This window comes from Furipterus horrens, unplaced genomic scaffold, assembly GCF_987537825.1.
Source record: "Furipterus horrens unplaced genomic scaffold, mFurHor1.1.pri manual_scaffold_10, whole genome shotgun sequence".
NCBI lineage: Eukaryota > Metazoa > Chordata > Mammalia > Chiroptera > Furipteridae > Furipterus > Furipterus horrens.
Window position 1 is genome coordinate 30,054,366 of NW_028327180.1, and position 26,461 is coordinate 30,080,826.

Consider the following 26,461-nt stretch of genomic DNA (forward strand, 5'->3'; position numbering starts at 1 on the left):
AGAATTTATGTGTCAAAACCCTGCCCTATCTATTTATCACCCTGTTTGCTTTAAATTCATCACCATAACTTCAATTGTGCCCTCATTTCTATCCTAAAATACTATTATTTTTCAGAGATTATTCATGCACGCACTGTCATAGAAAGTTATTTTTTTTCTTTTTAAAGATTTTATTTGTTTATTTTTAGAGAGAGGAGAAGGCAGGGAGAAAGTGAGGGAGAGAAACAATTTGTGGTTGTCTCTCACACATCCCCAACTGGGGACCTGGCCCACAACCCAGGCATGTGCCCTGACTGGGAATTGAACAAGCAATCTTTTGGTTCACAGGCCAGAACTCAGTCCACTGAGCCACACCAGCCAGGGCTTTGTGTGAACTTTTTGATGTAGCATAAGATTTGGCTTCTGGAAAAATGCTTTCCCACATTTGTTACATTCATAGGGCTTTTCTTCTGTATGAGTTATCTGATATCTAAGGAGATGAGATTTCTTGATGAAGGCTTTGTCACATTTAATACATCCATAAGGTTTTTCTCCTGTGTGAATTATTTGGTGCGTAACAAGTATGGATGTGTTGCCAAAGGCTTTGCCACATATGATACATTGGTATGGTTTCTCTCCTGTATGAATTCTAGAATGTCTGTAAAGGGATGAACTATACCTGAAGGTTTTTCCACATTCCTTACATTCAAATGAGTTCTCCATTTTATGAGATTTCACATGTTGAGTAAAGGAGGAGTTCCATGTGAATGATTTCCCACACTGACTGCATTCATAGGGTTTCTCTCCATTGGGAAGTCTGGTGCACAACCAGCTGTGATTTATGCATAAATGATTTCCCACAATCACTGCACACAAAGGATCTCTCTCCATTATGAATTTTCTGATGAGTGATAAGGTGTTCCTTCCTGCTATATGCTTTCGTACATTCATGGCATTCAAAAGTTTTTTTTCTTGTGTGATTTTTTTCATGTCTAATTAAATGAAACTACTTTTTGAAGGCTTCGCCACAGTCCTTGCATAAGAGTTTTCTCCATTATAATATCTATTATAATTAAGTAAGTCTAAAGTAGGTTGCAAACTCTTTCCATATGATTTGCATTTATATAATATTTTTCTTGCTTTTATATGATTTTTTCCAACATGATGTGTGCTCACATTGTAACTATGGAGTCTCTCCATAGTCAGAATTTATTGAATGTGAACAAAACTGAATACAAAAAATTGTTTTTGCTTTTCTGGTGCTTCTCTGATTTGTCAACAAATGGGCAATCAGCTTCTAGGTGACTCCAGTGTGGGTTGTCTCCCTCCACCATCTGCAGCTCTTGTCCTTGCTCCACCTGGAAGGTTGTTTTTGTTTTGGTAACTGGAGCCCCCAGTGAGATGAGGTTTCTGAAGTTCTCCAACATCACATTCTAATACAATGTTCTCTGATCACAATCCAGCAGCTGACACTCCTCTGAGGTGAAGTCCACAGCCACATCCTGGAATGCCAATGATCCCTGAAATTTAATCTTTTTCTGCAACTCTTGCACGGATATCTGTCAGCCTTTCAGCCATGCTCCCAGCTCTGGCTCCAAGTCCTAGATCAGTTTACAGAGCTCTAGCCCCTAGAGACTCTGGAGCAACATCCACACTCACTTATTACACAGGTTGGAAGATAACAGAATACTGGCTACCCGAAAGTTATTTTAAATCTCTCACCTTCCTATTAATGTTCAACACATTTCCTTTCCTCCCCCTCAGCTGACCTTTGCCTCTAAGAAGACTGAAAAATAGCAAGAGAATTTCATCATTGTCTCTGTAACAGCTTACCTGAATTAGATACCTGTACCCTGTCTGGCTGCTTTTTAAAAATAGATGTACTTCCCATACTCCAGCATAAAGCTAAACTCCAAGTCACGCTCTCCTTCCTATGAAAGGGCTTAGTTCCACATTATCTTTTTCCAGTTTCATCAATTTTCCACTTTTGAGTGGATATATTGGCTCATCAGTATACAAATATGCTATGGTCGTATTCATCCTTACAATAAAGACACCCATGTTATTTACAGCTTGTGTTCCTTTTCTGCTCTGTATTGCAGTAAAATACCTCATGAGACTTGTTTATACTTGCTGCCTTGAATTCCTCTCATTCTATTTTCTCTTGTTACTACTTAACCAAGCTTTCATCCTAACCGTGAAAGCAGATTAGAGATCTAATCTGAAATATAATTCTCAGTTCTCACTTCACCTCTCACTAGTATTTGGCAGTATATATTTCTTTTCTTGTCTATATTCAATTTATCCCTTAGTGAAATCATATTAAATACTGTCTGTATGCTGTTGAATGTATAATAATTATAACACTTTCAGCAAGAGATAGGCATGTCCCTGTGAGCATCAGTTATCCAACTTGAAATGCCTGGAGAGTCTTAGTACTATTCTAAAAATACTAGGAAATGGATAGAAGTCTCTTTGGTTTCCTTTTATTAAAAAGGAAGACTTTTTTTTGTTAAAGATTTTATTTTTATTTATTTTTAGACAGAGAAGAAGGGAGGGAGACAGAGATGGAGAGAAGCATTAACATGTGGTTGCCTCTTGCACGCCCCCAACTGGGCATCTGGCCTGCAAACCCAGGCATGTACTCTGACTAGGATTTGAATCAGTGACCTTTGAGTTCACAGGCTGGTGCTCAAATCCACTGAACCACACCAGCCAGGGCAAAAAAGAAGACTTTTTTATAGGTTACAAAATTAAGTTCTCTTTTTACATAAGAAACAGAGTTGTCCCTGAAAATCATGCCTTTTTACATTCTAAAAAATCCACCTTCCCTTCTCTTTGATGCACATATATTGTTATAATTTCATAATTTTATTTACTATTAACCAAGTCTCATTAGTAAATGATGACCTGTAATTATGTAAGCCATTGAGAATTTTCTTCTTGAAGATGAATCTGGCTGAATGAGCATCATAAAGAACATATTGCCAAATGGTGGCAGTTATAGACTAGTGAGAAGGCATTCCCAGTTGCTTTCAAGTTGTCATAAAAATAATTTTATTGTACTAATGCATATAGTTAAGTCTTCCATAATGGCATAAGATTATCTAAACAAACTATTTTTAACTGTTCACTCAATCTCTTCATCTGTACAGTGTAGCTGATAATGGCACCTATTTTATAGAGTTGTAAGGTGTAATGAGTTAACACACAGATAATAAGTGCTTAATGTGTTAGTTGTTTTTTAATAATATTATTCTAGGTGTTATTGACCTAGAGATAAATATACCTTCTCTCTCCTTGGGGAATTAACTTAAGGTTTATACAGTGAATGGGTTATCTGTGAATTCACATAAAATGCATTTAATTAGTGCTTAACTCTAAGATTCACTAGATAAATGAGACTTACCTTTAGATAAAAATAACTTAACCCTCTAAAATCCTGGAAGAAGAGAGAGTACTTCTGGAAGAGAAAAAATAAAAAGTCTTAAAAAATAACAAAAGAGAGGACGATGTATTTATAAATGGTTATTAGTGATGAGGAGGCTCTCAAATAAAATAAAGCTATTTAAATGATAAATAGATAAATAGAATAATGTAACTTGGAGAGATGGAAAGAACTTGAACATTAATTTAAAATAATTCTTATAATACCTAGCTTCTGTTTGAGTATTTATCTTGTCATCACAGGGTATGAGCTTTTGGTAAATTTAATAAACATGTCTATTATATTTTCACCCAAGTTACTGGTCAAGGTGTTCAATAAAGCAAAGCAGAGAACAAAACCATGTGGTATGTCATGAGAATGTGCTCATTAAACCAGCTTTGTTGATTATAGTAACTCAACCATCAAAATGTGCGAGCCATAAATTTATCTAATGCACAAATATTCCCTTGCTCATTTTGGTTAAAACATTCACTCATGTATTAACATCTCTCTAGAGTTGTTCATTGGTCACAAGTTGTATAACAAGGAACCTTGGGAGAAAATACGATTCAGAGTGTTCAGTAGAAAACATTAAGTTGGCTCACTCATTAACCCTAAGAATGGTTACTTCTATGTTAATGAAAATGCCTTTATTGGGTGCTTATTATTATACTCTCTTATAAGGACTACTTTGCATTGCAATCAATGATGAAGCTATCATTGGCCTAGAATTATTTATCATAATATCTCTGACAGGGTATAAATTCTGATTATATACATAATTAACAAAATCTCCCTTATCTAGCTGGATGTTCTACCATCTTTGGAACACAATCTTATGGATTTGAGGTTCATAACATCATCAGCCCAAACAACAATGGTGGCAATATTCAGGGGACAGTGACAATTGACAATGAAAAAAATGCTGCCATCATTAACATCCATGCAGGATCATGCTCCTCTACCACGGTTTTTGACTATAAACATTGGTACATCGCATCCAGGATGCTCTCCCGAAGAGCCTGCTACATCCTGAAGATGAACCATGAAGCTATCCCTGCCCTGGACGAACTCAAACGGTACATCTACGAGAGGCAGGCTCTGAACACCATGTTCTCCAACAAATACACCTGGGTCAAGTACAACTCTCTGCAGTCTCTGATGACAGATGTGAAATGGTTTTTGTTTGGGTCACCCGTTGAGCAGCTCTGCAAACATATTCCCTTATATAAGAGGGAAGTGGTTGAAAAGACACATGACATTGGTGCTCAAGGCTGTGCAAAGGCTGGGCTCCTGGGCATCTTTGGGATTTCCATCTGCGCATACGTTCATGTTTAAGCATCAGCCCACTGGTTGCATCTTTTCAAAGAAATACATCCTTTGGTTTCTATTCAGCGGCCAAATTAAATTCTTTCCCAATGCCCCAACTAACTTTGTGATTCAGTAGTAAAATATAAATACTACATTTACAGAAAAAAAAAGCACAATTCTAGTTGTGCTTTCTCTGTTTCTATGCCTTTTCTAGTAGGTAACCTTCCTTCTTCCCTCTTAGTAGAGACATCATTACCCAATCATGTTATGCTGAGACTTGAATGTAGTTAGAAGCAAGACATGTTCAAGGCATACTTAGTTACTAGGCTAAGAGTAATGAGGGAGAGAATTGTGATGAGGATGTAAACCACAGTCCCCTACTACTCCATTGAAAAAGGAGATGCATGTGAACACAGTACCTTGAAAAAAGGAACTTTAATCAGAAGTGATTTTACAAGTGAGAATGTCAGACCATATCTGTGTTGTTGAAATTTCATGAAATCGGGAAGTAGCAGTAACTATCACAATTCAATATACATCAAGTATTGTGCTATGTGTTCTTATGTACATTATATTGCTTAAGCTTCACAACCATTCTTCCAGGTAAGTAGTATTATCATCTCCATTTTATGGGTGAGGAGACTGAGGCTGAGAAGGTTGAAATAATTCACCCAAGGTATCGTAATATGAAAAGGGCAGAGCACTTTCCAAACACCAAGCATTAAACCATATGACACCATCTACTTAATCATAGAAAACTTAAGTGCCAAGAAGCAAATCAATAAATAAACCTTCAACAGACAGCAGAGAGCAAAACTATTCAACAAATGAAATGAATGAATCATAAACTAAATATAACAGTAAGCAAAAATTTTAAACTTTAAAAACACAGTGCAATATAAACAATTGATCCTAGGCTGTGGCTTAAAAGCAAGTTATAGTGTCAAAAATTTTTTCAATTAAAAATAAAAAATAAAAAATAAAATTATGATACAAGAGATCAGTTGGGCCCCTGATACAAAAAGACATGCCAAGTCCTCTTGGGGAAGGCATTGAGATAAGGTGATTTAAGAACCAGCATAAAATTAATTTCCCTTTGAGCCCACTTTACCAGCTCTGGCTATAGAAATGTTTTTAATAATTTTAGATCCTCTTAAGTTGAGAGAAATTATTAATTCTTTGATTATACCAAACCTGTTCTATAAGTTTTCATTTATCTTTCTTGGGATATAAAATGTGTTTTTAAAATAAATTTTCTACAACATTTATCTCCTCCTGAATTCATTACTTTACATGCAAGTATTTCAGGCTAGTTCCAGTTAATGGTCTATTAGCATAAAATTTCAGTTCTTGTACTTAATTTAAGAGATATACTATCTATTTTGTCTAAATCTTTATGAGTATTAGCTAAAATAATTAGTTTTTGTTCAAAAATGATTTTTTAATATTCCATCAGGCCTTATCTGTTATATTGCTTTTATTGCTCACCTCTAATACCTTGATAGTTTGTTGTAAAACCATTTACCTGCTCCTCATTTTGAAAGAAGAATGAGGAATTCAAATTCTAATTATAACATTACAAATGGAAGCCTGATGTGGAGATAAATGAATTATCACAAAGACTGAAACCATTTCTTGGCTATCACAAACGTGAATTATTTGACCTACAAATGTCTTCTCTTTTCTGATTTTTAAACTAGCTTATTTGCATCTTTTGAGGTAGTCTATTCTGTTTCCTCATATGCTTTCTGTAACCTTTAAATATAAGCTGACATTTACTTTACTTTTACTTTTAAAAGTTTATTTGACAGTAGGTTATTTATTTATTTTTTTATAGAATTTTTTTTATAAACAGGTTATTTTGAATTCAACTCAATCAGCATGTATTGTACAAGAGCAATGCAATAAGTGGGAGCGGAGTCTATGCAAGCCCAGCAACAGCTGTTTGGTTGATGGGAATGGAAATTGAACGAGAAATTGGTTGTTAAAAACACACTATGTGCATGGCATTGCGCTAGGTGCTCAGTGACTCTCATTAGCCCTCAGTAAAGCCCTGTAACAATAGTTAATATCTATTAACATTATTATCAATGTAATAGATAAGGTGTCACACTTTAAATAAGACAGTCTACTTACAGATCTTTTTGACTCAAAAATCTGTGGCTTCGACTTTACCCATCTTTATGGCATTATTTTTTCTGGGAATCTGCTTTGAAAGCACAGCCTAGGAGATTAAAAGGCCATTTCTGCATGTCTCCATGGGGCTGTTTCTCCAAGACAGAGTTACAAATGCATCTACCTCTGAGAGAGGCAGCAGGAGGACTTCACTTCCCATGGTCTTTGTAGCTGTGCCTCGTATGACAAAGGGCTTCTCACAGGCATGGTAGTTCTGGCAGAGGGAGAGTGGAGCTAGCATACTTTTCAATTTACATATTTTTCAACTCACATCAAGGAAATATTTTTTTCTCCATTTTAGGAAACATAAGTGGAGGCTTAGGTAATATAATGCTATAGTAGTTTTGTAATGCTTGAACTTGGCTAAACTGAAACTACCTTTTCTAGTACTCTCTTCCCTGGGCAGTTCTCAAGTTTGGCCACTGAAAGAATACAAGTGTGAGATTTGAAAAGTGATACTGAAGAAACAGCTACTACCTGTGAAGTCCGGGGTAGAGTGTCAGGTGCTATGCAGCTCACACGTGTTTTTGCTGCTTTCTTGGCTCAGTCCATAACCACGGGGCCAGACCCATAGCAGCTTGAGCTCCTGGAGTGTGGTGACTCCTTTCAGCTCTGCCAGGCCCTTATCTGCTCCCATAATTGTGTAAGGCCTAATCTCACTAATACATTTCTTATTCACTGCCACTTAGGGTAGTTTTACTTCCTGATTGAATGCTAAATAATATATTTGCTAGATTCCATATAGCTGATACATGGCTAAATTTTAAACTTCGATATAGCTGAGTAATATATGCACTCTTCCAATGCCAGAGTGAACATTTACAGTGGGGAGGGGAGGGAACATGAATTTCCCTGTCCATCAGTAATAGCATGACCACAGCACTTTCCCCAGATTGTGTCCTCCTTTTACTCTTGTATGAGAAGATGACTAAAAGGGAATGTATTGCTTCTGCTAAAGTCGGTGTTGTATCAGCCTTTCAAGTACCTCTCTATTAGATACTACTCATTTAAAAAATTAAAAAGTATTGTCCTGGGCCTGAGAGCTCTTTATTATTTTTCATGCATCATTGTAAAGTTTTTTCTTATCAAATTATATAACCACTGAAAACGTTCATCTTTCCTACATACATGTTTTGTAGCTATAATCTATCTGTGTCTAGGTGATTTTGGTCTCTCAAATGGTTGAGAAACTTCTTTACTGGGCAGTTAATTTCAGTTATGTTCTGAGTGACCAATTTGTGTGTTATATTACCTGCCATAATATCCCCATTGTACATAATGTATATTTGACTTAACAGCTATAATCTCACCAAAATGCTGTTTCTCAGTCAATTGTTTTTATAGTCTCGGATTTTCAGAGGGAATCTTCCTGGAGCTTTGAAGCAAACAATTATCTAAGAATATTATACCTGCTATAAAATTTCTCAGCTTCTATTGATGGCATTTTCACTTTTCAATATCTGTATATTTTACCTAAAATCTTTGGCTTACCCAGATGAAATGTTAACAAGTTAATCTTCCCAGTTCCCAAGCCACAATATCAAGCCTAGAATATTGATCTTTTGGTGATGGAATAATTCATAACTTCTCTTAGAAACTGTTTCATAAGCATTATCTTTAGGGACACAATATTTATTTTGCCATAAGTAAAAAATTAATTTCCTTTCAGTACTTACATATGATTAAGCTGAAGTATACGTGTTGCCTGCCATAGTGGACAAAATAATTTGATTCCGATTCTACATGTGCACAAAAATAATTTCTTATATTAAAGCGCTCCAGTTCATGATTATGCTAAGTGCAGACACTGACTAATTCCCATGTGTTAAATTATTAGAATCTTATTTATTTTATCTCATACCTTTATACAAATCAGATCAGGCTGTAAAGTTTTATCTTAGTTCAATGAACTTATACATAGGGGTTGACTTTTCTAGCTAATATATAAAATTACTCCTGTGCGCCTCATTTTACAATTTATCCACCCAGAATAAGAAAATCCAAGAGACAATTAGCTCTAAAATATTTTGTAAGTTCTAACTTTCCTTGACCCAATTTAGAAACAATATGCAACTATCTGAAAAAAAAATACACTTTAAATATAATTTTAAGAATGCTACTTTAAATTCATACCTTAAAATTTGAAAGTACATAATATCTGATAAGTCAGAGGTTTATTCTTTAGATTTTTGTACTTTTTTCTATAAAAACTCTGTTAAGTCTGATAGGGACTTATTGTTTCTCAATGTCCTTTTTCACTTTTCTCTATCAGAAGAACATTTTGGGCTGCACACATGGCTGCTTAGCATAAAAACTACACTTTGCAGCCTCTTTTTTTCAGGTTAGTCTGTCCAGGTGACTGAGTCCTGGCCAATAAGACCTCACGCAGTTTTGTCCCTGAACCTTCTTTCAGGCATATTTGGTGCAAATCCTCATCCTTCTTCCTTTCCCTTCCGTTATCCTGCTGTCTGGAACGAAGATGCTGCCATATGAGACCATGAGGATAAAGACTAGAGCTTCGAAAGTACCCAGTGGGAAGCTGAAAGAAGCCTGGATTTGAGGATTTCTTGGAACAGAAACAATTAACCCACCCCAGGATTTCTGTTTCCACACTTCTACACTATAGAGTACTAACATTCCGTATTGTATAATCATTTTATTTTAGAGCTTATCAAATACATTGAACAACCTAATTCCAAAGGATGTAGTAACCACAAACCTAACAAAAATGATCAATGAATGATGCCTTGCTATTAATATATCTGAATCAGTGATTAGTATGTATTAGCTAGAGTATCTAATATGTTTAATATAACCATTAATTAAATGTAAAATAAAATCTCTAGGATTTTAACTGAAATGAAGACAAATATCTAGCCTGTTAGCTATATAGGAAAGTGATATAAATTATTTTTATAATGAAAAGGAAGGGGACAGTTCTCCCTTAAACTCATTTAAGTCAGATTTAATTTAGAAGTGCTGAAAAATATTTTTTAGTGTAGATACACATATAAAGATGTCTGACACAAAGTAGATGTCAATGGTAATAACAGCTAATAAGTATTATATGTGCTATAAGGCAGGACCACTTTTAGGATTTTTACTTTATTAATACACTTGAAATTGAAAGAAACTCTCTCCACAAGCTGTCTAGCCAGGTTCACAACTAACTTTGTTATTTCCCCTCAAGGACACAATGGAATTTCTGGGTCCCTTTCTACACAGAAATTGGGGCAAGTCAGGAGAACTAAATACCAATTCTTTCTCCTAACTTCTGCCACCATTTTCATAAAACGTGGTTTGATAGAAGCCTATGGAGCAGTTTCCTCTCAGAATCTAAAATCTAAGAAGAGGGAAATCCCCCTTCTTTTCAAATTTCTTTTTCACACAGAGAATATGGAACACATATCTCATCACTGGTTTCTGAAATCTCTGGTCATTCCTTCCATTTCTTTGGCCCTTAAAAATGGGCTATTATTACCATGCTTTTCCTTCTGCTTTCTGCTGTGTTAGGGGTTTTTGTGAAACCCTGTTCTTGCCAACCACAGGCCTGTGGCTCTCCTAAACTGTTCACAACTACAGCTGTATCATCTATGGAGGGAAACTTGGTATCAGGATTCTTTCGAATTGTCACAGTAACTGATATAAAACACTGACATTTTGTGTGCACTGTCTAAAGACGGAACTCATTGCTTACTTAACATCTCCACACAAAGGGCTGCTTCTCTCTAAATGCTGGCAGCACACATCTTGGAACACTCGGGACCAGACGATGAAGAAGGTGCAGGAATGGAAAATAGCTGAATATAAGTAAACACACGTTCATATACCATCAAGTGCTCAACAACTTTATTCTACTAATGAATTAATTCTTCTTTTATATTTAAAATTCCCCTCTGGCTCTTCATCTATTCACCATCAATTAGCAGACTATCCCACTTGCTCTATACACTAGGCCATATCAAATTTATTTAATACCCCAACCATGCCAAGCTGTTTCAAAGCCTGATCTATTTATACTAATAATTTCCTCATTTTTAGCTATTCATTCACTTTAACATCATATGCCATTCATAAAGTCTTACATAAGTCAAAGTTCCAAGTCATCCATGAAAACGTTCTTTGATCAGCTCTGGTTGACTTTAATCGTTCTTACTATGAGCAGGGGAGAATCGAATATATTATCATTGGGTTTCTTTACATTGATGATAACAATTGATTTACATTAGACATTCTTCCTTTAAAGCATTTACAAATTCTTTAATGTCTAGCAAAGTATATAACCCATGGAAGATTATTCAATAAATATTTGTCCAAATGGTAAGTTAAAAGACAGTAAAAAGAATTTTAATCCAGATAAATATTCTTTACTCCTCCTTTTTTCTTCTTGCTTGTTGCTACTAAGAACAACTACATACCCTGAAAATCATGCAGAAGGAAGCAAAAGGAAAACTTGTAAAGCTACAGAGAGGAAAGTGAACTGACCTGGGACACCAGAACTAGAGAAACATCATAGCAGCTGAGTATCTTATATCCCTCCCACTTCAACAAGAGGAAGTGACCTGGGCCTGTTTTAATAACTAAAATAAAATAATTTATATGTGAATTAAAAATAAACCATTAAGGTAGGTGCCTTAATGGAGCCAATCCACTGTGTAGAAAATAAGGTATATTAAAGGAGGAAAACAATCTGGTACATACACTTTGCCACAAATAGTGGCAAAATCTATGAGAAAACATATAAAATTATGTAAAAAATAAAAGAAAAAAGACGTTGAATTTCTAGTAGAATTGAATTTTTAAGGCTAGATACTTGTAAATACATTAGTAGTGGGGGAAAGGGACAGGTAAGAAATAGTAAATGATAAAAAAGAGAATGGTAGGTATTAGGCACCTATTCTAAGATAAGGATTCTGAAAAATGATAGTGTGAATTGCTATACAAGGGATTCAGATCATAACAATAAATAATTTATCTCTGAACTTTTGAAACATTAGGCAGGAAGTCAATAAACAAGAGTTCCTTAAGGCCTGAGTATGGGAAATAAAGCTTTTATTCTGTTTGAAATGACTACATTCTTACTCATACCCTCATGCATTTATCTTTGTCTTATGCATATATGCATCATATTCATCAAATGCAGATATAAATGTGAAACACAGCAGCCATAAAGATGGTATGCAGTGATTGAATTCAACTTTGCATTCCGCACAGCAGTTCACTGACAATTTTTTAAAGTTTTTGAGTGTTTATGTCCCTGCCTCTTTTAAAATAATTGTACATAGGCAGTTCACTGTTATATTTTGTATTCTAGAATGTGACAGTTTTTCTGGGGTAATAGCTATAAGACAAGGAAAACCTATAAAGAAGTAAAAGCATACTTCAATAGCTTACAAAGTTAAGGCTTTTATTTTGATGTGTTTTATCTACATGCCAGTAATACAGAATATAAAAGTTACATATAGTAATATAAAATGTGACATGGTAAATACACAAATGGCATCTCCTAACCAGTTTTAAAACATGCCTAGATAGAACACAATAGGAAACCCAGAAATAAACCCATGAATATATGTTCAATTAATTTATAACAAAGAAGCCAAGTACACATAATGGATGTAATACATTCTTTTCAATAAATGGTATGGGAAAAACTTGACACCCACATGCCAGAGAATGAAACTGTATTTCTATCTTACACCAGACACAAAGACTGACTCAAAATCAATTAAAGAGTTGAACATAAGACCTGAAACCACACATCTTCTAAAAGAAAATATACTGAATAAGTTCCTTGACATTAGTCTTGACAATGACTTTTTTGGCTTTGACACCAAAAGCAAAGACCACGAAAGCAAAAATAAGTAAGTAGAGCTACATCAAACTGACAAGCTTCTGCACAGCAAAGGAAACCATCAACAAAATATAAATACAACTTATGGAATGGAAAAAAGTTTTATAAATTACATATCTGATAAGGGATTTATTTAAAAAAATAAAGAACTCATACAACTCAATAGGAAAAAAAATGCAATCTAATTGAAAAAGAAACAGAAGATCTGTATACACTTTCTTTTTTATTTATCCAAAAGAAGATATAAGAAGAGCAACAGGTAGGTGAAAAGGTGGTCAGCATCACTAATCATCATGGAAATGCAAATCAAAACTGCAATGAGATACCACCTCACAACTGTTAGAATGTCTATTACTAAAAGGTAAGAAATAAATGTTCGCAAGAATGTGGAACAAAAGGAACCCTTGTGCATTGCTGGTGCGAATGTAAATCAGTATAGACATTATGGAAAACAGGACAGAGGTTCCTCAAATAATTTTTAAAAATATAACTATCATATGATTCAGCATTTCCACTTCTGGGTATCTGCTCTGAGGAAATAAAATCCCTATTTAATAAAGACATATGTACTGCCATGTTCATTGTAGCATTATTAACAATAGTCAAGTTATGGAAACAGTCTGAGTATCCACTGACAGATGAATGGATAAAGAAAATGTGTGTGTATATATATTACACACAGTCTGCATATTTTCTGCACAAGAGCTATGAGTCCTTTTACCATCATCTCTCTATAATGCTGTCTCTATCACTATCTCTAATATCCCTCTATCTAGAAAGACTTCTTTTTTTAACATGCTTTACATATTTACTTCATGTATCTTTTGATGAACAGAAATGCTTAATTTTAATGACACCCAATTAATCAATTATTTTCTTTCATTTATAATGTGTTTGCTTACTTTTTAGAAATTTTTTCTACTCTAAGTTCATAAAGATAATATTCTATATTTTATTCTGTAAATGTTGATGCTTTATTTTTTCATTCAGAGGTGTAATCCACATGCTATTAATTTGAGCTATTTGTGAGAGAGGAGTTAAAGTTTACTTTTCCCATGTATTAAAACATTTCAATGGGCATCTACCTCATTCAATGGTCATGACATGGGTGATGATGAACAAGACATCATTTGTTCTAAATTTAGATATAATATGATTGTTGCAAAGTGCCTGTAAGTGAAATGCTGGTACATTTCAATGAGAGCTCTTTGGGTGAAAAGGCACAACACTCTGTATTTATTAAAACCAATTTTTGTGAGGTTAACCAAACATGAACTAGGTTCACACGAGTAACCATTATTTTTGTTCTTGGTAATTTTAAAAATAAGTTAGAATGTCACCTTAAATGAAATGTAGAAAGTAGGCTTGGAAAACAACTTTCAGAAAATGATTCATTTTTTCCAGCAATATATAGTCAAGATGTATTATTAAAAATGGAAGAGATAATAAAAATGATGCAAATTAAATTTTTAGAGAAGCATCTCTCTGAGAAAATTACCACAATCATATCAAGTAATAAATCAATTATGCAAACCTTAGTCATGCACTAGATAATTTTCAGAGTCACTTGCCTATGGAATGAGTGTAATTTGCTATTGCCATTTCAAAATGTTATTTTATACATATTAAAGCTAAAATAATTATTGCAATATTGGAATTACTTTCAGTAATTTATATCACTCCATACCAGCAAAAAATTCTTTCTGTTATCATTTTCAAACACATTTTTAACAAGGATATAATTTGAAGCAGCACATTTGTATTGCAAAAGTTTTACTTGCTAATTAAAACTGTAATGGTACATTTTATTAAAACCTCTAATGCTACCTTGACAACATGGTACATTCTGTATATAGGCAGTAAAATAATAAAGGGAAATCAAGAAACAGTAGCAAATTTAATGCCTAAAAATAAAATGAAATAATGGCAGTCCCTGACGTAGACCATGTGATTTTTTAATAAATAGTATAAGGATCTGTATTTTATATTCGACTTTACAGCAGACAGAAATGTTTAAATAACCTATGGCTTTCATTGCAAAGAAAATGCCTCATGTCTGAAACAAATAATTTAGAAAGAATTTATTATGAATCAGTGGAACATTTCCTCTAGTTTATTTCACTCGTTATTACTTTCTTTAAAAGTGCCAAATAAGGGATTTAAATTTATTATTGCACATTAAACCTGTAAAAGCTCATGTTAATTGAATGCCAACCTTTTTTATTTACTTACATGTCAACATTAAGGACCATATGATTTAAAAGCAACCTAAAGAATATGAAAAATATTTGCTGTATTTACTAGCTTATAGAGAAATAAAATACATATTGGTCCTTCTATAAAACCACAGGGATTCAGCATGTAATAAGGAAGCTATCACTTTTTAAAAGACAGAATAAAGACATATTTCTATACGTAATTGAAAGTTATGCATTTAAACCATGGAGATCTTTAAAAAAAAGCAACAGGCAGTCCTTAGAAATGTATTAGTAAAGAATGTTACATAAGCCTTGGCAGGGTGGCTTGCTTGTTGGAGCATCATCCCATCACCAAAAGGTTGTGGGTTTGATCCTTAGTCAGGGCACATAGCTAGGTTTTGGGTTTGATCCCTAGTCCAGGCACATGCAGAAGGCAACTTACTGATGCTTCTCTCTTTCAAATCAACAAACACATCCTTGGGTTAGGATTTAAAAAAAAAAAAAGAGTGTTACATAAAAGTATATGTCAGCATTCAATTTTTGTCAATGTTGGGTTAAAAGAACAGCAATTACAACATAATAAATGTCCAATATCTAATAAACATATTTAAGTAAAAAATAGTTTGTTTTCAATGACTCAAAAATCTATTGGCTTCTATAATGCCCCGTTAATACCATGTCTTGTAATTCTATAGATAGTTTTACAAATGCAGTAGTTTGAGGGAAACAAGTGCCATATAACTATTTTAACAACCACAGGAAAAGTAGATCAGGAAACTACTCCGCCCTGCCAACTCCTACTCTGAAAACTTGAAGAATTTGATTCCTTGGAAATTATTTTGAGTGATCTAAGCAGTTTATATACATGCTATATTACTACAGGCTAAGCATTTAATGACATCAGGGTCTAGCTCATGCTATGAAGTTGTGAAGCAAACAGAAATTAGACGATAAGGAGGAAAAAAGTTTGTTATTAACTAGAAATTGATTTCCTATTAAAGTCATTTAAATTTATATTTCCTTCTAAAGTTTTTATTGATATATGAATGCAGAAAATGAAACAAATCATACATGTTTAGCTTGATAAATTTTCATAAGTTGAACAAACTCTTGAAACCAATATTGGGATTAAGAAATAGATTTAGCAAAACCGCAGGGTCCTTGTGGCACTGCTTCCAGCACTAGCCCGCCATACTCAAATATAACTCTTAGCCTGACCTTCAACACCTCATTTTAGCTTTGAGTGTTAATAAAATTTATAAAAACAAAAATATTACCAGATAATACTGTAGGTACTGAATCATTTAGTTACAGTCTTTTCATTATCATTTTAATATATTATCCTAACATGTAAATATATAATACTTTTTATTTTTATGCATCTATTTTGTAGTTGATGGGCATTTTGGTAATTTTCAGTTCAAAGCTATTGAGAATAATACACTTGGAATGGGCTTGTCTATTTTTTTGGTGAAGCTGTGTATACATTTCTTTTGAAAATATGCAGTGGAATAGGATTCTTAGGTCATGGCGTAGACATATACTCAGTGTAAGTATATCCATCAAATGTCTTTCCCAGGGGTTATATCAAATTATAGCAATACTAGAAATGAATAAGGGGACTCACTGGTCATTATCCTTCCCAACACTGATACTTTTCCTTCCAGTCCAATAGTTGTCTAGTGGGATCAATTGCATTTCCTTGGAGACTAACAAAGTAACTTTTTACTTATTTACCTGCCATTCAGATATTATTTATGGAAAATGTAATTATCAATTTTCTATTCTGCTTTTTTTCTTATTGATTCTATGTATTATTTACATATTTTGGATATAGATATTGTTGTACCTATGAATTGATAATATTTTATCCCACTCTGAGGCTCACTTTTTCATTCTCTTAATGATATCTTTCAATGGTACAAATAGTTTTTATTTATAGAGTCTAATTTAACTTTTGTTTTTCTTTATGGTTAATGATTTCTGTAACCTTTTAAGAATTATTGCTTTTCCAAAATAAAGATGTTCTTTGTTTTTCTTAACTTTTTTTGTTTTGATATTTACATTTATTTAATATTTATAATAAATCTGGCATTTATCTTTTTATCTGACACGAGTTAGAAGACCTAAATAGTCATTTTCCCATATGTCCAGTAAATACAAGTACCTTTTATTGCACTTGCTCTCACTCTTATATCAGGTAAGCACATATGTGTAGGTCAGTTTCTGGACACTGTTATTTTTCTCCTATTGTCTGTACTTGTGCCCATACCACACTCTCTAGTTTAAAATGGCACCATTCTTATAATTACTGTTTGGTTTGTTGGCAGCCACTTCTATGAACTTATTGACCTGCATATAGACCAAGAATGACAGATCTCTATAGAATATTTTGGATGACAGTTAGCAGTGTCCATATAATTGTGATTATTCCTGTAATCATTCTCAGTTGTTTGTCAAACAGTAGTAAGTGTATGAACTACATAGTGACACTGTCCACAGAGTCCACTAGCAGAAGATTGAAAATAGAAGGAAATTGAAATACAATTCACAATAGTATACTAAATAATATTCTGTTTATATATAAGGCAAATGAGAACAATCGTCGGCAGCCATCCGTCTCGAGAGACGATGGTGTAGCTTCTTAAGAGTCTATCTGCACCGCAGAGAATGGCTGTGCAGTCCGACTCGGGAGTGACACGGTATCTGTCTCCTCCCGTGTTAAATCTACATCTTGTGATGACGCTGGAGTGTCCTCTCCAGTGAAGCTGAAGCTACAGAGCCTGGGCAGAGTGATATGGAGGGTCTGCTGTTGCCCATGCAGCAGACCCCCCCTCTCTTCGCAGCTGAAGGATCCAAGGGAAAGACAGAGTCAATACAGCTTGGCTTCAGGTGCGCTGCAGGAGTTGCCGGTGTTGACTACAACGTCAAACCGCCTTAGGGACTCCGGCTCCGGATTTTCTGTCGGGGTTTACTCCCTTAGCCTTTCCCCTGAAGAGGTATGCCGCAAGGCAGCGGAGGTTTTTTGGAGTCAGAGTTTTCCTTCTCTGATGTGCACTTTATAAGTATATGTTAAATAATTGGATAGAGGTAGGAAGAAAAAGATTAGGTGAGGAGAGAAAACCCTATTCTCTCATCATCAAATAGGTGGTTATGTTGGCTACGTTTTGCCTCTGTTAATGAATGCATTTCATGAGAACAATACATAGGGAGAAAGTGACATATAGAGAATAGGTGTGTTTAAAATGTCATGTTCAAAGCCCAACTAAACTTGCATGTGCTAGGAAAATTGTAGAGTTTTGCAGCTACAAAGGCTTTATGACATGTATTCTCATATGCTCATTCTAAAGTAATACATAAATAAGCTATAGTCATACCTCTGTACTCATCAGCTTCAGAACTTGTGAAATCCTGTCCTCGTTGCATTTTAATGAGGAAAATAAATGTTTCAGCAGTTGGTGCTCGCTCGAAACTCATCACACTTGTTAGAACTTGTATGAGTCACAACAATGCCCTGCAAGAGAAAATGCTTCATTGTTTGGTATTTGTGGGTTTTGGCACAAGTCATGAGTTCCAGAACAAACTGACAAGTACTGAGGTACCAAGGTATTTCATTAAAATTATTTGCTATTCAGGAATACTAAAAATGAGGAGTTGTTGGTCAAAGGGTATAAACTTTGTTATAGGATGAATAAATTTTGGTGATTTAATGTAAAACAGAGTGACTATGATTAATAATATTGTATTATATATTTAAAAGTTGCTAAGGGGAGCCCTGACTGGTGTGGCTGAGCTGGCTGGACATTGCTCCACAAAGGGGAAGGTTGCCAGTTCAATACCTGGTCAGGACACTTGCCTAGGTTGCTGGTTTGGTCCCGGATCTGGTTGCTTACAAGAGGCAACTGATTGATGTTTCTTTCTCACATCAATGTTTCTCTCCCTCATTTTTCTCCATCCATTCCCTTCTCTAAAAAAAAAAATAATTAATTTTTTAAAAAGTTGGTAAGGGAGATCTTGAATGTTCTCACCACACATACACGCACACACCCACACAGTAATCATGTAAGTTGATGGAGGTGTTAGCTAACATGATTGTTTCATACTATGTAAGTGTATCAGGTCAATACATTGTACAACTTAAATGTATACAATATTGTATGTCAATTACAGCTCAATAAGACTAGAAAAATAGTTAAAAATAAAATATTATTTATATATCATTTTTGGTAATTCAGATTCCATTGAGTTGGACTAAAAATGGAAACTCAAAATTGCATATTCTAGATTCCTTTATAGCTAGGGTTCTAGAATGCCTGTTAGGCTCCATAGATGAGTTTTGAACCAGATTTTTTCTGCTTCACTTTTGGCTATCAAGTAAAGTAGTATGAAACTGTGAGAAGCAGCTGCAACTGCTAGGATCAATATTGCTGTGCCTTTAATCTTCCGTCAGATGCTCACAGGAGCTGTGGCTGCAGATACAGCAGCAGAGGAAGCTCCCTCTGGAGAACAGTGTTTTTGTGCATCATTTTCATTCGCCATGCTTGCTACCTTCACTTGAGTTTCACTCTTCCAGCATTGCTAACTATTTCCTAAGGACTAATTCCCCTATTTGTGCCTAGAATGTTTTCTGTTTTTTGTCCTCAAGTCTTAGATTACATGAAATCATAAAAAACATTAAAAAGTGGCACAACCTCAGGAAGTTCAAAATCAAAGAGTAGAATTGACAGAGTTTTCAGTCCACAAAAGAACACCACATTTGCATTTCTCAGTACTCTTCTGAAAGAAATCATGGACAAGAATTCATTCATAAGATGTGATATGTGCAGAGAGAGGGCTGGAAAGAATCCGGCATCTTATGAGGATGAGGATTTTTGTGGAAGGATTTGAAACTATTATCTTGTGTGAAGTTTGTTTGATCTTCTAGGTAGAAATAAGAAGTATTACAATTAATTTACTTTAACTTCTGTTCTCTCTTCATAATAGTTTTATTAAGCTTATTTTAATAACCTCTAAATGACATGAGAGGCAAGGTGCCTTTTCCATTATTTATAATATTTATAGACATCTGTTTAAAAGATACCTATGCCACTAATTTTGAAAATCAATTTAAGATCTGTGTTTTTTTAAAAATTTTTTTAGGGAAGATTAGATTTTTCTAGACATTATTGTTTTGATGCACCTGTAATTTATGTTGGTAATATGTCCTAAAATATAATAGAAAGGAAACATTTTTAAAAAGTGATTTACTATTAGTAAATAGAAATACTTTTTAAAAGCATACTTTATTATTTAATTATAATATTATCTATTTAGCATCAGACATGTAATATATTGCCTTTATATTCTGTATAAATAGTGAGTGCAGGCAATGGTTTGATAGAAATAAATGGATAAAATCTGACAGCAGTGCATAAATTACCGTTGGCTGTTAAATTATATGCATTAATCCTTAAAAAATTAAAAGCAGGTAACTGGTTCTGTTACATCTGAAATCATATCAAAACAGTAATGTGTAAGTATTTTCCCACTTCCTTTTACCCTTCCAAAATGGAAAGTATTTTCTAAAACATTCTCACTGTTTACATGCATAAATAACAAATTATTATTAGATACAGAATTGTTAATGCTTGTCATTTTAAGAAATATGTATATTTTCACTGTCTTATTTCATATAAAGGCATAAGTCATATTCAACAATGCAGTATGTAAGATATAGCAGAATTTTATATTTTCCTATAAAAGGGTATGTATATGTATCTACACATAATTTTAATACATGAAAATCCAAAATATTCTTAGAAATTAAAACCTACTTCATTTAACACCACTATCACCATGAAGTGAAATTGTGACAGCCTTTGACAAAATATTATGCTTTTATTACTGTCTGACAAACTATGTTCTGAACATATTCATTTTGTTAATAGCTATATATCTAAATCTTATTCTAAGGAAAATAGTTCATTTGAGAAAACAGTAGTTCCAGTTTCAAGTAAGATATAGTAGGGATATTCCACTGAGTCTGTCCTAATGAAGTCAGCTGTTAAATGCGTACAGAATTCATGGAGCAGCTGCTGGAGGACTCTGGAAAGTAAATATGTAGTAGCAGGTAAATCGGAGAAGCAAACTAAAATGCAATGAACCAACAAACTGGCAGCAAAGCCACCATTTGTGTCCTGAAGGCAGCGCACCCTGGACCTGGGCACGTGCTCCCGTGCTCGCAGAAGGAGTTCCAGGAGCAGCTTTTTCGTCCCAGCTTGAGACCAGAATGGGAACTTCTAATGCTCGGGATTGGAGAAACCCATCAGTCTGCTTTTTTTTCCCTCCCATTGCATCTTAGTCTCCAAGCCATTTCATGGCAGGAGCCACAGGAACCAAAATCTGACAGTGAGACCCTTTTTCTCTGAGTCATAAAATGCCATTGCTTTCTATCCTTTTTCAGCTTGTCCCAGAAGAAGGCATAGTCACAGACATGATTAACAAAATGGGGTAACTGAATTCTAGCTTTCTGGCTAAGGATAGAAAATAAGTCCCTGAGTAACAATAGGAAGTGCAAAGGAGGTCACAGAGAGGGAAGAGCTCAGGAAAGCAACCTTACAAAGGATTTATATAATTCAGCGGCTCAACTCCATGTGTGTATCTAATCCTAATTATTATATCGAAGATGTGGAGAAATAATCTAACAGGTAGACCACTGCCCAGGTGCTAGACTGGCCACTGGCAGGTAGACTTGCTAAACAGATCCAAATAGCACTGCAAAGGCTTTGATGCTCAACTCGCATTGGGACCACAGTCCACAGAAGGTCAGGTAGGTTAGCTCTTGTGGCCTGAACCAATTGTATGCTAAAACAAATATGTCAACATTTTTTATAGGATTTAAATATTAAGACACAATATTCAAAATGTCCAGGATATAATCCTAAATCACTTGGCATAATGAAAACCAGGAAAATCTGAATCTCATGTGGAAATTACAATCAACAAATGTTAACCCCAAGGTAACACAGATGATGAAATTTCCTGAAAAAAAAAGTTTAAACTGCCATTGTACAAAAGAAATCATTAAAACTTTTGAAATCAATAGAATAGTAGAAGGGTTAAGCAAAATCATAGAAGACGTAAAGAAGAACTAATGGAAAATTTTGAAATGAAAAGGATAAAAACTAAAACCTAATCCTCACTAGATGTCCTAAGTAATAGAATGTAGATGACAGAGGAAAGAGTCAGTAAATTTGAATATAATCAGGGGAAATTATTCAGTCTGAACAAAAATCAAAAAAAGTAAATTCAAATAAACAAATCTCTAAAGACATGTGGAACAATAACAAAGGTCTAACCGTTTTGTAATTAAAGTCCCAGGAGAGGAGACATGGTGTAGAAAAATATTTGAAGAATTAATAGCTGAAACTTCCCAACACCTACACATATCAAAATCAGATATTTAGAACATAATCAGACCATTGAAAAAGTAAGACAAAAATACCAGTCCTATGTATTTACCCTGGAGAAGTAAAATTTATGTTCACACAAACACATATATATGACTATTTATAGTAGACTTATAATAGTCAGAAATTGGAAACAACCCAAATGTACTTCAATTAGTTAATGAAGAAAAAACTGCTGTATCATACCATGGAGTTCAACTCTGCAATACAAAACAATGGATTTCTGATGAATGCAACAACTTGGTGCAATTCAAAAGCATTGTGCTGAGTGAAAGAAGACAGCCAAAAGCTTAGAGTATATGATCCCATCTCTATGACCTTCTGAAAAAGAACAAATAAATCTATAATGATAAAATGTTTGCCAGGGTAGGATTTGACTATGAAGTAATAGTCTGCAGAAGCTGGTGAAACGGTCATAATTGTGAGGTGGCTACACAAATCTATTCAAAGACCTTTATACAAAAAATGTCAATTTTACTGTATAATATTTTTAAAATAATTTAAAAAAATATCCTTGAGGACCACAAACTGATTAAGAATCATGAAAGTTAATGGGATATTAAATAGATTTTATAATATATGACTTTTCAATGTTTTACTTTTAAATTATTCTATAACATATTTCACAAGCAGTCAAGACTCTGTTTAACATAGTTAAGAGTGTTCTAGAATGTCAGACAATTTTAGAAAAGCCACCAAGTCAAATTACCTCCATGTGGAGAATATTTCAATTTTCTTTCAAAATCAGGGAGTAAGCACTAAATTATTTAATTAATAATATTTCTAATGACCATGTTATGTTGGATTATACTATATGAAAGATTAGATACTCTGATTACCAAAGACTAGTTAATTACCAAACTTATAATGAAATGGCTATAGCACTAGGTATTAACTACGGCCCTACTGTATTGCATTATTGCATTGAGTAGGCAAAGGCATTTCACTGGTTGATGTATAGTTGCAAACAATTGTGACATTCTGGAAGATTAGTGCTTGGTCCTCATATTAATACATGGGTTAATTTTATGGTGGTCCTTTTCTCATGCACACACACACACAAACACACACCATGTGCATACTCAAACATTGTACATTTTTATAGCAAAGTCTTACAGTTATTTGTTTCAGCAATGACAATATGCAAAGGTAAACAGCTTAAAGCAGGTAGGAATACAATATTTGTGCTAGCAAATCACTTTTGTAATATTACACATAAATATACATATTTTAAAATATCACCAGTTTTCAGTCATCAAAATTATAATCTAGTTGGAGTTTTCAAAAACATTCTAAATGAATTTAATAATTAATTGTCAGTTTGGAAATGTCTATAGTTTCCCTTTAGTAACATGACCACAAAGTATATCACCTAGTAAATATAAATGAGTGATTGCTAAGCCAAACAATATCATATTTATATTTTACTTACCCGGAATCAGTTATATCTGAATCCTTGTCTAATGTACCTCTAATCCATGTCCTGAAAAATCACTCCTGGACAATTTCTATATCAGGCATTCTTTGTAATAAGCATGTATTTGTTAACTAGCATGCACATAAGGTAATTTGCTCCTTAACATTAATCTCAAATTAGAGTCATTTCATTTTCTTCAGGTTAAGCTTCTACAGACTTTATTTAATTCTCTTGCTTTGGGGTAAGGTTTAATGACAGGTCAATGATAGGTGTGCCCAGAAGGCAAATGCATTATATTCTATTTTTGTGGAAAGTCAGGGGGAAGAAGAGTTGATAATGGGACCAAAAGAGAGCAGAGAGAAAATTGACAAAATCCAATTCTTTAAATGAGTCTACCACAGAAATCAACCTGACTTGATAAAATAGGAAACAAAAACAAATAATCAAACCAATGATACCTGCCCTTGGTAGGCAGTGGAGAGAGAGAGAAAGAGAAATGAATACAGAAACATGGTAAGTGCTACAGAGGTATGGAAAAGTGCAAACAGAAGAAAGCAGCTAATCACTTGGAGGAGGTAATATATATATTTTAACAAGGTTACTTTCTTTTTTTATCTGTTTTTTAGAGAGAGGGGAAAGGAGAAAGAGAGGGAGAGAAACATCAATGTGCGGTTGCCTCTCATGTGCCCCCATCTGTGAATCTGGCATGCAACCTAGTCATGTGCCCTGACTGGGAATCGAACCAGTGATACTTGGTTTGCAGGCCGACGCTCAATCCACTGAGCCACAGCAGCCAGGGCCTGGAGGAGGTAATATTAGGCATAGAGAGTGAATTGGAGTTCCCAGGTAGACAATGTGGTGCTCAATCTGGGAAAAGAGAAGGTGAAGACGGTATTCTAAATCAGAGAGCTCTTTGCTTTATCAAAGTTGGTCTGAGACATATATATATATATTAGTATATTGTGCATATAGGTACTTGTTTATTGATATTTTATTACATTGGAAAAGATGTGGCTATATTATCTCAAATTTCAGGAAGTTCTTGGCACAACTTTATCATCTTTAGGATAAACTGATTCAATTTAAATATTCTGTGCTCCAGAAAACTTATATTGTTTGAATTATTACTTAAATGCATGTGTATATTAGATATTTACAGAGAAGGAAAACTCTGACTCCAAAAAACCTCCGCTGCCTTGCGGCATACCTCTTCAGGGGAAAGGCTAAGGGAGTAAACCCCGACAGAAAATCCGGAGCTGGAGTCCCTAAGGCGGTTTGACGTTGTAGTCAACACCGGCAACTCCTGCAGCGCACCTGAAGCCAAGCTGTATTGACTCTGTCTTTCCCTTGGACCCTTCAGCTGCGAAGAGAGGGGGGGTCTGCTGCATGGGCAACAGCAGACCCTCCATATCACCCTGTCCAGGCTCTGTAGCTTCAGCTTCTCTCCAGCGTCATCACAAGATGTCGATGCAACACGGGAGGAGACAGATACCGTGTCACTCCCGAGTTGGACTGCACAGCCATTCTTGGCGGTGCAGATAGACTCTTAAGAAGCTACACCATCGTCTCTGGAGACGGATGGCTGCCGACGGATTAGATATTTAAAAAAATCCAAAGAATGAGAGTATCTGATTTGAAAAAAGTATATAAGTCACATATTGTACTACTTTTGATTTCACACTAATCCATTTATGTGTCCAGTGCAATTTCCCAGAAACTACATGACATGCACAGCAAACTGAATGCAGAAGCAGGTAGGCAAAGCTGCTGTTTACTATTAACTCAGACATTAAAGAGATTTTCCAAGTTTCAAAAAACATATATAATTAATGTTAACATAAAATTGGCTTACTCTTCTTATTTTAAATAGGGTATTAAATAAATAAGTAGTAAATTATTCTATTGTAATTTCTAATGTAGTAAATATAGTAAGGTAGAAGCCACATTAAATTCTCTGTAGGGTCTTCTTTTATTTTTAAGACTATAAAAAATTCTTGAAAAGTTTCAAAACCACTGGTCTGGGGCATTAGCACCATTCTAGAGATTATTATCATTCCTGAAAGTAAAGGATCAACTGTATATTAAAAAAGCAATTAGAACTTTCCTTTAATAAAATCTACTTACAAACTAGTTATTTTTAATTTTAAATTAAATAGATTAAATTATGCCTATCAGTCCATTAAAATGATTTCATTTTTATTTTCTTGGAAAAAATGAATATGACCATCATGTAATCATTAATACAGTCTGGCAACCATCTCCTTTTAGCAGTTGAAATTTATCAATCAATATTTTGTCTTCTAATAGGAATCATTAATTCACTCCTTTTCAAAGCAATTGATAAAATTCATCTGTATTTTTCCCTATTGGTATATCTCTCATAATAAAAAGCTAAGAAAATGAGAAGTTTAAATAATAAAGTTTAAACAACAAACATGTTTGTTAAAATGCTTTTATGATTCAAATGCTTTTATAATTTCTCTCTAGGCCATTGAGAAAGTCTGGGGTTTATATTATTGTTGTTTTATATTGTTGCTGTTACTTTAAATTAATGCTTTAAATAATTCAGGTGTCCCTGAAGATAAATTGAAGATGTTGTTGGAATCAAAGCATTCTAAATCACCTCAGTAGAAAACATATTATATAAGACAT

The 26,461-nt window shown here is 34.2% G+C and overlaps 2 pseudogenes; one reads left to right on the forward strand and one right to left on the reverse strand.

Moving 5' to 3' along the window:
- Positions 1-321: 321 nt before the first annotated feature.
- Positions 322-2,040, reverse strand: LOC149999422 (uncharacterized; annotated as a pseudogene).
- A 1,658-nt stretch (positions 2,041-3,698) lies between these two features.
- Positions 3,699-4,844, forward strand: LOC149999423 (gastrokine-2 pseudogene; annotated as a pseudogene).
- The last annotated feature ends 21,617 nt before the right edge of the window (positions 4,845-26,461 follow it).